This window comes from Salarias fasciatus, chromosome 19, assembly GCF_902148845.1.
Source record: "Salarias fasciatus chromosome 19, fSalaFa1.1, whole genome shotgun sequence".
Classification (NCBI taxonomy): domain Eukaryota; kingdom Metazoa; phylum Chordata; class Actinopteri; order Blenniiformes; family Blenniidae; genus Salarias; species Salarias fasciatus.
The window spans coordinates 24352755-24364929 of record NC_043763.1 but is presented as its reverse complement, the minus strand read 5'-3'; positions in this window follow the sequence as shown (position 1 = coordinate 24364929).

The following is a 12175-nucleotide window of genomic DNA, read 5'->3' as shown; positions in this document are numbered from 1 at the left end:
ACATACTGATGGTAGGATCTTGTCTTTTCACTTTCGTCATACACGCCGAAACAGGTATCGATGGGAAGGCGAGATTCTCGACCGAACATTAACAGGTAAGGCGAGTAACCCGTGGCTTCATTTTGCGAACAGTTGTAGGCATGTACCAGTTGACTGATTTTCTGACTCCACCTCTGTTTTTGCTTCGGATCGAGAGTACCCAGCATTGACAAGAGGGTTCGATTGAATCGTTCAGGCTGAGGATCTCCCTGAGGATGGTAGGGAGAGGTCCTTGACTTGCGAATACCTAGCATCCTGAGGAGGTCTTGGATCAGTTTGCTCTCAAAATCCCGCCCCTGATCAGAATGGATGCGGGCTGGAAGACCATAATGAACGAAGTAGCGCTCACACAAGATTTTGGCTACTGTGGTCGCTTTTTGGTCTTTGGCTGGAAAGGCTTGAGCGTACCGGGTAAAATGATCTGTCACTACTAGGATGTTGGCGTAACCTTGGGAGTCTGGCTCGAGTGACAGGAAATCAATACACACAAGGTCAAGGGGGCCTTGGCTTGTTATCTGGTTCAAAGGAGCAGCTCTTTGGGGCAGGGCTTTGCGAGTTATGCACCTTCCACAGTTCTTTACATACTGCTCCACCTCAGTTCCCATCTTTGGCCAGTAGAATCTGTCTCTGACCAGTTTCAGAGTCTTTTCCACACCAAGGTGCCCCGACTCGTCATGCAGAGATCTCAAAACCATGTCAATATACTGTTGGGGGAGTACCAGCTGATTCACGGTGGCCCCCTCCTTTTCAACTTTCCTGTGGAGTAAATCATCTTGAATCACAAGTCTACTTGCTTCTTTGTTGAGCAGTGTAGAATTTGGGTTGCAACTGGATGAGAATGGTGTACCCCCATTCAGTGACTGTTTAACTGGAGCAATAGTGGGGTCCGTGTCTTGAGCATGAATGAGTTCCTTGCGGCTAACTTGTGTTAACGCCCCTAGATCCAGCCGGACGGGGTAGGCAAAGCATTCAGGAATGGCATTGGGTGACATCCCGATTGACTCAGCAACTGTTGAGGACTCTTCAGATGTTTCTGCACACGTGATCTGTTTACAGAGAGCTTTGACACTTTCAGGTGATATAGTTTCCCAACCTCCTTCTGCAGTGGTGAGTGGGTTGCGTGACAGGGAATCTGCATCAATATTGCTGTTCCCTGGCCTGTACTGCAGGGTGAAACTGTATGTTGAGAGTGCGGAAAGCCAACGATGACCAGTTGCATTTAGTTTGGCTGTAGTCAGAATATAAGTGAGGGGATTGTTATCCGTTCTCACAGTAAACTGGGCTCCATACAAGTAGTCGTGGAACTTGTCGACCACGGCCCACTTGAGTTCCAAAAACTCCAGTTGGTGCACAGGATAGTTCCTTTCAGAAGCACTGAGCTTGCGACTGGCGAAGGCAACGGGTCTTAATCCTTCTGCGGATTCTTGATTGAGAACTGCACCTAAACCATGCAAACTTGCATCAATGTGAAGCGTGTATGGTTTGGTTGGATCGGCAAATGCCAGCACTGGTGCATTTGTGAGGCACTGGATAATCTTCTGAAAAGCCTCTGAGCAGGACTCATCCCACCGGTCCCCAAATGGCTCTTTGACTTTGTAGTAGGATTGTTCTGGTGATGCACTGGACTTCCGTTTCTTTTGTGTGGGAGGATATCCTTTACACAGTTCGGTGAGTGGTCGGACAATGATGGAGTAATTTTTTATGAATCGGCGGTAATATCCACAGAACCCCAGGAATGATTGTAGGGATGGGAGGTCTGTTGGTTGTTGCCACTTGGCTACCGCCTCCACTTTGGCTGGGTCTGTGGCGATGCCATGTTCTGAGATAATATGCCCAACATAAGTTACTCGAGGACGGCAGAACTGACACTTGTCGAGAGACAGTTTCAGACCGGCCTCTTCCAGACGAGTTATGACTTTCAGGAGTCTTCTCTCATGTTCTTCCAAAGTTTTGCCAAAAATGATCAGATCGTCGAGGTAAACAATGACTTCGAGCAGGTGCATATCACCGACCACCTTCTCCATGAGCCGTTGAAATGTTGCCGGGGCTCCTGTAATCCCCTGAGGCATCCGCTCAAATGAAAGAATCCCAGAGGACATATGAAGGCCGTTTTCTCTTTATCCTCTCAACCATTGGGATTTGGTAGTAACCGCTGCGCAGATCCAGCACTGAAAACCACTTGCTGCCTGCCAAGCAATCGAGGGCGTCATCAATCCGTGGAACAGCATACTGATCTGGGACGGTTCTGCGGTTCAGGGTGCGGTAGTCGACACACATGCGGAGTTTACCATTCTTTTTCCGGGCGAGTACAATAGGTGAGGCAAATGGACTTCTTGACTCTTTAATGATTCCAGCCACCAACAGTCCTTGAAGGTGACGCCGAAGATCATCCAAGTCTGCTGGGGCAATGCGGCGGGATCTCTCCCTGAACGGGGTGTCGTCGCTTAAACGGATAGGATGTTCTACTCCCTTGGCCAAACCCACATCCCATTCTTCTGTAGAGAACACATTGGAGTGCTGAGCAAGCTTGTAACTTAATCTCTCTTTCCACTCTTTGCTGATGGTGAATCACCGAATCAAACAAAGATGGGTTCATGGCTGGAACTGTGTCGGACCTTAGGACCTTTGTGCATCTGTCACATGTCAACAACAATCAGATGAGCAATCACTGTCCCCATAGGAATGGCAGTTGTCTTTAGGGACTCATTTCGCAGAAGCACGAGGAACTGGTCTGGATCAAGCATCTTGGAGAAGAGCACAGTTGGTTGGATGAGAACACTGGGGGAAGGGCAGGTGAGTGAGCCGTTCAGTGATCAAGATACTGTCTCCAAGGTGTTGCTTTTCTTTAACTTTGCAGATAGCAATGTGTTCGGTGCCAGGTGGGATGACCAAAGGACCAGGCCCTGCCCACTTCACTTCAGCAACAGGTAAGTCTTTTGGTTCTCTCTAGGTATCTTTCTGTCAAGCACAGGTAAGTGGCTTTCTTTGTGCACTTGAACTTGGCTACATTGACATTTTCAGTGTCTCTTTTCATTTCTTTGGAGACAAAAGGCCGTATTCCTCTGACATTGGTGCCAATGAGGACTGGTACGGTTTCAGAACAGCGGGGGTCTGGACACACCAGGGCCAAAACAGGAACAGATTTGACTTTGTTGGACTTTCTGGGACACTCTAGCTCCACTTGAATGTAACCTTTGTATGGGTAACTGTCCTCTGATTTGCTTAAGCCCCAAATGGCTAGACCAGTCACAGGGTGTAGTGGGACGTGTGACAGGTTTTCAGTGTACCAACTGTCGAATATGATGGTAACTTGGGAACCGCTGTCCATCAGTGCTGTGCAGGGGCGGCCATTGATTTTTACTTGAGCAGTAGAAGGGGGGCCCACTAGTCCCTCGGGCAGACTGTTGGTTCTGACATTGACAGCACTTCTGTTGACGGTTGCGTTTGTCGTCTTTGTTCCTGTTTCATCAGGTTTCTGATTATGCTTTGACTTTCTCTGGGCTTGCAGGAGTCTCTGAATCACTTTGGGGTAATTCTCAGGAGCAGAACATTTAGGTGCGATGTGCCCATCTTCACCACACCGATAACAGAAGAAGTCACTTGAATCTCTGGGAGTGAATGTCCTTTGCTGCGGTGGCTTTGATCGAGTCTCTCTTTGCCATGGCTCAGAAACTGGGTTGTACTGGGGTTTGACTGACATGACTGACAATTGTTTTCGCAGCTTTACTACTTCTTTCTTTAGAGCTTGGACATTCTTGTCTTCTGAGCTCTCAGTCGTTGCATTAGTTAATGGCTGAAAGCTTGGTGAAGGATGACTGGACATGACTGGGGAAACAGTGAGCTCACAAACTTGTGCTGTGAGTTGCCGTATTTCGTCTTTTAAACTGTTAATCTCAGTCTCTGAGGTTGCAGTGGCACTTTTGGCATAAACAGCTTTTGGTGGGTTCAGTCGGCGACGTGCAGCTTCATGTTCCTCCTCGAGACGTATTTCGTTCAACAGCTGAAGAAATGTTGGCGGGTTGCCACGACGCTCTCTCAATCTCAGGTTCAAGATCATTAGATCAGATCTAGTCGCCCCCTTAATGAGCTGTTCGAGGCGTGCTTTGTCTGCTGTGCCGGCTGGGAGTCCACCCTTCTGGGTCACTTTATTCAGAATTCGCTCCATTCTCTCAGGAATTCGGAGAGCTTCTCACCAGCATGTTGGCACATCATTCTGAAGGCAAAATACAGTTCTTCACCACTTTCTGGAGTGCCGAATGTGTTTTCCAGGATGTTCAGGTAATCCACAGATGTTGCATTTGGTTCATTGAATCTGACAGCTTGTAGGACCTCCAAAGCAGGACCCTTGACACTCTCCATGATTCTCATTTTCTTTTCTCTTTCAGGTTTGTCACATTCTTCAATCATGAGTCTGGCTTGTTCAACCCAATTTTCCAACTGTTCTTCTCCAGCAGGTGTGGGTGTGACCCCTGAGAAGGTTCGCAGCTTCGATATGGGCTGTTGTCATTTCTGGTCGACGGGTTTGTCTGTTGCAAAATGTCACCAACGGCTCTGATTATGGCTTCAGGAGTAGATGCCTGAAATGTGGGCAGAACACTGGAATCAGGCTGCAGCAAGGTGTGGCCATCACCAGCTGTCTGAGCTGGTAGCTCGTCCCTCTGCTCAGAATATGCAAATATTCTCCACGGCACAGCAGCTCCTTCAGGCAGAAGATCAGGAGGAATGGAGCTTGTGTTGACCTTCTCTCTGCACTCACACAGCACAGTTAGGCTTTGAGACTCTGGGTCATACATCCTCCCTCTAACTCTGACTCTCCCAAGTGCTTTGATGCTCTGCAGTGCTTCTTCAATGGTGCTCACTTCAGTTTGGGGGGAAACATCTTTGACCAACAAGGCGTTTGCTGGATCTATTCCCTCTCCAACACACCAATTCTTCAGCTGAGCCATCCCCAGACGTTGTGCTGTTGCTCTGAATTTTTGTTAAAATTGCTTTGCCCAACTTTGAGTTATTTCAGATAAATTAGGGTTAATAACCATTAGTTTCACTGTTTTAGGCTTTGAAATCTTTTTTTCTGTACCCAAATAAAACTTTAAATCTCTGGGTCAAACTAGGTTTAAAGGTAGTTTTAGACTTTATTTTCTTTTTTCTTTTCTTAATCCCAGCCGGTGCCTCCAATTTTTATGTAGCACCCGTGTCACCTCTGTAGCTGAGAAGGATAGGTGCTTGGGTTCGATGGTTGTTATAAAACCCCAAAAAATAATTATCTCTTACACACCAATTCAAAACTACCAATGAGTAAGATTGCGACCCAGAGATATATAAAACAGGGAACGTATTTAATGAACAATGATACGAAATGCAAATATCAAAAAACACACTTCAATCACCCACTTCCTCTAATCAATAAACTTCCTTGCAATCTAAACACAATTATACTCAAACCAACACTGCAATGCAATAATCAAATACAACAAGAAAGGTAAGAACGGTTCAAAAATCACAAAAGTCAGCAAATGGTGGGCCCACACTCACTCACACACAGTACTCACGCTCCGGAGATCACGCGAGGGATGAAAAAAAAAACTCGTTGCAGGCCTGATAGTCCTTGAGAAAGAAAAAAAAAAAAAAAAAAAACCCAAATAACAAAAGTAATCCACAAGTCCGGGAAAAAGTTATACTCCGACAGGTATAAGCCACAGCCTCGTGGCTTCCAGCTTCAAACTCCGTCCGATTATTTCCCCGAGTCTCTCGCTTCCCTGCTCCGACGCTGTGTCGGCGAAAGCGGAAGTACCAAAGGAAAAGAAATGGCGACGCTAGCGGTCCACTTAACTCAGTCAAAAGTGAAACTTCTGGGGGTCTCCTCACCGTCCCCGAAACAGAACCCTCAGCCTTGCTAACACTTGGTCCAAGTGAGGACAAATCACGGCCCAGTCCCAGAAACAACGTCTGAATTCATTCAGACATCTCCCGACTGCACCGTCTCCAGCCGAACCCCTTTTTTTTTCACACCCCCGCAGGTCCAAAAAAACCACACCCCCTCTAATCATCAGCACCAATCAGAGTGGTGAAACATGATACTTCAAACACATCACGTTATTTGAACAAAATAATATCATTCTTTTAAATAATACAATTCTTTTCTGAATCACCTTCAGTCCAGCAGCAAACAAAACCAAAAGAGAAATACATGAATCAATCAAATATAAATATTCCTTATCCAATAATGTTTAATACTGGGATGAAATAGGAATACTGATCACCATCCCAGAAAAATACGTGGTAATAATTTCACAATTACCACCGGGTTACATGACGTTTATTGATGAAATCTGATTTTTTCCTGTTTCTCTTCCAAAGAGCTCAGCAGGATGTTAAAGGTTAAAAGGTCAAACTGTTTCCAACAACGTGAGCTTGATGCATTTAAGGAGGAAACCAGAGTGAGCAGGACTCACGACAGCGGCTCGTGATTCCTGGCAGGTGCACACACACACACACACACACACACACACACACACACACACACACACACACACACACACACACACACACACACACACACACACAGGGATTTCCCCACGCAGTCAGTAATGTTACTTTTATTATCTAATTTGGAGCAATGCCATTGGTTCTCGTGGTCCCTGAACGCCTCATGGCGGCGCCGCTCCTGCTGCAGCTTCATCAGCGGCGGATGTTTTCGGAGGTCGGGAGGTCGGCGGGTCAGAGGTTCACCTGCCGCTGCGCTGCGGCAGCCACAGGAGCCGTTAGCCTTAATAAAGTGACTGCTTTAACCCTTTGACCTCCGCTCCGTCTCCGGGGTCGTGTTTCCTGAGCAGAGCCAGCCTGTTTCCCGGTGAGAAGAGTTTTTAACGTTCGCTCTGCGGCAGCAGGGCGGCGAGGAGCAGCGGCGGCGGCGGCGTCTCGGCTCGCTGCTCGCTGCTCGGACGGACAGGAAATTGTGCCGCAGCCGTAACGATGAGAACAGCTGACGGTGATTTGATTAAAGACGGACGGTCATCGGAGGAGTCGCACCGCGCAGATCTGATTGTGGCGATTTGGAAAGTGTGTGAGGCGCTCCGGTTTTCCTCCTGTTGACTTGACTGAGCTCACTTCAGGGTTTCTCGATGTTGAACCGGGATTAGTGAATGTTTGGAGGGTTTAGCTGGACCACACAGCGACACACCAGGTCAGGCTGTGTGAGCCTGTCGGCTTCAAAAACAAGTCTGCAGAGAAAATGTACAGGAATAATATATAGCTTAAAAGTGTGAAGGGAAAAAAGCTCCATCTAATTCAATTTTTTATTTATAATTTGATTAAAATGCACCATTGAAGTCTGTTTTTTTCACGGGTTTCCCAGAGGAGGCCTTCAGACGCCGCGTGTCAGACACATAGACGGTAAAAACAGTGGATAAAGCTTTTGTGGCGTCAGCCATCGCGTTCCCAAGTCCCATTCTGAAGATTTCAGCGAGTTCAGCAGGACATGTCCATATCGAAACGTTTGAAACTGGATATAAATGTGATTGGTCCCGCCCGTCACATGACCGCATCGCATGAGGAGGCGCTGTGATAGGGCGATTTATGCTAAATTTTAACTCATTATATAAAGTCAGCAGATGATTTATGTGAAAATCAGAGCCTGCTGAAGCCAACGGTTGTAGAAACTAGCAGTAGTGACCAGACCATGTTCTGAAACGAGGTGCTTTATGTTTATTTACACTCTGAAAATCGGCATTTTTGAATGGTTCCCATGAGACCGGGGCTCTCTTTGAAACCAGCATCATCGGCCCCTGCTGGAATTTCTCCAGAATGACAGCTTTTTGCACTTCCGCATTATTTTCATGTTTTATGAGCAGAAGTTGGCGCTTGGTCAAATATCGAAAAAGATCTGGACACAGAAATCTGTTTAGAGACGCCCTGAGCTCATCCTGCCCAGTGCTGCAGAGCTGCTGGAGCAGAGCTGCAGCGTGAAGAGTCAGCTCAGGTTTATGTTTCTCCTGGATGAGTGTCAGCGAGTGAACTCTGCAGCTGCATCCGTGTGTGTGTGTGTGTGTGTGTGTGTGTGTGTGTGTGTGTGTGTGTGTGTGTGTGTGTGTGTGTGTGTGTGACTCAGAGAAAGTCTCACCGTGTTTATATTCCCATCCCAGTGCAGCTCTCTCTGAGACGTCCTCACTTGAGCTCATGTTGACTCATTGAGACACACACACACGCACACACACACACACACAAATAAGCACTTAAAAAAAAAGCCACACCATCATCAGACATGACACAATCACCTGAACATCTGCATCATCAAAGGACAGAGAGGGGAAACAGTGGTGTGTGTGTGTGTGTGTGTGTGTGTGTGTGTGTGTGTGTGTGTGTGTGTGTGTGTGTGTGTGTGCCTGTGTTACAGTACCTTTGCATGTGTGTGCATCATTGCATGTCAGAGTGTTTTTGTGTGTGTTGACCTCCATTTATGTGTCTGCGTCATTTTGTGCCTGTTTTCTTTTAGTGCTTGTGTTTTGTGCAGGTGTGTGTGTGTGTGTGTGTGTGTGTGTGTGTGTGTGTGTGTGTGGTGTGTGGTCATGACCTGAGCAGCTCTGTCATTAGACTCGCAGCACCATGATGGCGACCGAGACTCGTAAAAGTGCAGAGTCACCCAGAATGCCGAGCGGCGCTCAGAGGACGTGGCGTCCTGCTCGCTGCTCGTCGTGACTTTAAAAAAAGAAGAAAAAAAAACGGCTTTCAACAGCCGAGCAGGAGACGAGTGGCAGAAACAGCGAGCGGCCGGGCAGAACGCCGTCCTGCTGAAACACCGTCAGGTCTGCTCTGATGGAACCGACGCCATCAGCTGCTCTAACCGTCACAGTGAACGTCTGTTTGAATTGATTGTAAGAACTTAACAGGAAATGCACAGTTACCTAAAGACAGGAGAGGAAGAGAGCAGCTGAGCTGTCGTTTCGGATATTGCATTATATTGTTTTTGAAGTCACGATGGATCAGTTGAAAAGAAAAGATTTCAACTTTAAATGGTAAATACGTTCCATTCTTAAAGCAGCAAAGGAAAACACGTTTTTCGAAAAGTCGTCGTGTGACCCTGCGGCTTCAGCAGAAGGTGGACAGAATGTCCTCCACCGCAGAAACAAACATGCTAAACATGTTTTTTTCAAAGGAGAAACTACTTCCCACAAGGACAAAGTACAAGATGCAGCGGGCACACACACACACACACACACACACACACACACACACACACACCACACACACACCACACACAGATGTGTGCCGTTGGCACCTTAATTGCAGGCCATCTTCGCTGAAGCGAAACACAACAGTCGCAGCATCTGTCTGCTGTGTTTATGGTAAACAAAGCCTACAGTGAGAACAGCGGGAGCTACACACACACACACACACACACACACACACACACACACACACACACACACACACACACAAACGCACAGTGCCGTACTGTTTATGTAGACAAGTCTCCTGATCTGGTTTCATCCGGTCCGATCTGGTTTCTCTTCTGTATGGAGTTTGCGTGTTCTCTCGTTCTCTCGTGAGGATTGGGATGGAGATTGACTTGAAAACTTAAATTGAGAAAATTGAGGCTAAGTTTCCTCTTCACCACGCTGAGTCAATGGCTTCTACTGCTGTGCTCCGGTATATCCTGTGTGTATCAAAACGTTATTTTAACGGATTGAAAAGAAAACACGTTTTTTAAAACATTTCGTAACCATTCGGATTTACTTCACGTGCTAATACGCCGTCCTCTGGACCACTGGAAGGAGGATTTTTTCCACTTTCGTCAGTCCGGCTCTGTTTCCTCTTCACCTCTGGCAGTTGAGCTAAGCTAACGACGATGCTAACAGCTGGGAGGAAGCCACTGGACGCAGAGACACAAAAAAGGTATTTATGAGCTTTTCTCACTTTGGAAACGACAGGGATAGGGCGTGGGTCCAAAATCTTCGGAGTATTCCTTTAACAAGGGGCCCCGGACTCCGTATTCCCAGAGCACCCCCCACAAGGAACCATGAGGGGCGCGGTAGAACACCTTCTCCAAATCCACAGAACATGTGAACTGGTTGGGCGAACTCCCATGAGCCTTCAAGCACCTGATGGAGGGTAACGATCTGGTCCACTGTTCCAGGAGCAGGATGAAAACCTCATTGTTCCTCCTGAATCCGAGGTTCTACTATCGGCCGAATCCTCCTCTCCAGTGCTCTGGAAAAGACTTCCCCGGGGAGGCTGAGGAGTGTGATCCCCCTACAATTGGAGCACATCCTCCAGTCCCCTTTATTGAAAAGAGGAACCACCACCCTGATCTGCCAATCCAGAGGTACTGTCCCTGACAACCACGCAGAAACGTGTCAACCAAGACAGTCCTGCACATCCAGAGACAAAGGTACTCAGGGCGAATCTCGTTCACCCCGGTTCCTTGCCACCGAGGAGCTTACCGACCACGACGGGATCGAGGAGGTCCTCGAAGTATTCCTTCCACCGGGGCCACCGGATCAGTATCCCCGGTGGAGGTCAGCAGCTCTCCTCGTCCACTGTAAACAGTCTTTACAGTGTTTGCTTTCCCCTCCTGAGGCGCCGGATGGTTTGCCAGAATTTGTTCGAGGCCGACCGGTAGTCCTCCTCCATGGCCTCCTAACCCTAATCCAGCCTCCATCGGGATCTGGGAGAAACTCTACCGGAGGTGGTAGTTGAAAACCCTGCTGACAGAGGGTTCCACCAGACGTTCCCGACAGACCCTCCCAAAACCTTTGGGTCTGCCAAGTCTGTCCGTCACCCAGAACCTGTTAGTCAGGGACATAAAGCCCCGGACCACACAGCTCCTGGGATGATGGGAGCACCTGAACCCCCCCCCCCCCCAGCAGTTCAGGGGGAGACGGCGTCAATCCATGAATGGTCACATGATTCTGTGGCTCTGCAGTGAGAGAGAGGCTGCTGGCTTCCAGCCCGTCCACTTCATTGATGCATTTTACTAGAAGATATGAAGAAAAACAGTTTCCAACAAAATGAGGAGACCGTCCTGCTGCCGCTCCTGTCTTCACCCAGTGCTTCCTTCAGTCACGTTCATACCCGGTTTAAAGGGCCGTTTGAAGCTGAAATTATTGGGATTTCATTCTGAGTGATGCTTTCTAGATTGATTCTTTTCCATCCTGAAGCTTAACGTCTGCAGGAAGGATCAAAAGTTGATTATCAATTCTGTAATGATCTTAAAATTAACAAAAACAGATGTGTGTTTGACCCCCGTCTGAAACCATTATGACCGCAACTTTTCACTAAATAAATGTCTCTTGAAGCCACAGAATATCTGGAAACATGATTTAACGTAGTTCATAAAGTTACAGAAACTTAGTAATGCTTTAAAACTGTTTGGTTTGCCTTCATGAAGTTTCTGTTCTCCGCGTTAGATTTAATCCATTTGAATTGTTTTCCCATGCAGTGCTGAGCAGTCTTCAGCTGTTAAACAATTGACTTTTAGCCACTTGAGCAGTTTTACTTTTTTTTGTTAATTTTGACTGTTTACTTTTCACCTTTTTTAATTATTTACTCTTTTTCAAATGATGTTTAACTGATTTAGACATTTCAGTTTCTCCTTTTCTAAGCCAATCCTCCAATATTTACACTGAAAGTACTGAATAACTAATGTAATGTTCAGAAAAACACATGAAATCCATGTATGATGAGAAAACAGATCGGCTGAGACTCAGAGTGTAGGTCGGTGGACGTGTTCATGAGTCCCGGAGCGAGTTAGAATCCACTGGAAAAAGCAAACGTTCCTGTAAAAGTGGACGAGTTTCGTGTACATTGTGGATTTTTAATGAGCCTGGAACCAGAGTGGCTCTTCGTAAAGGTTAGCATTTAAATGAATCCCAGTTTGTCTTCCTCTGACGCACTTTCACACAGTGATAATGTGACTTCAGGAGGATAATTATTTAACACCCCGATGGAAGCTGTTTTTAATGGATAAATCTGAATAATGTACAATCCTTTCCTTTACATTCCCTATTACTATTCAGCCATTTTTAATGGGTTTGCGTCCTCTGGGAGTTAATTAAAATGCTTTTCTCTGCTACATCTTATTAAGGCCGATTGCACCTAATCTAAGATTACGGTGGGCTTACAGCAGCCGGGTAATTAA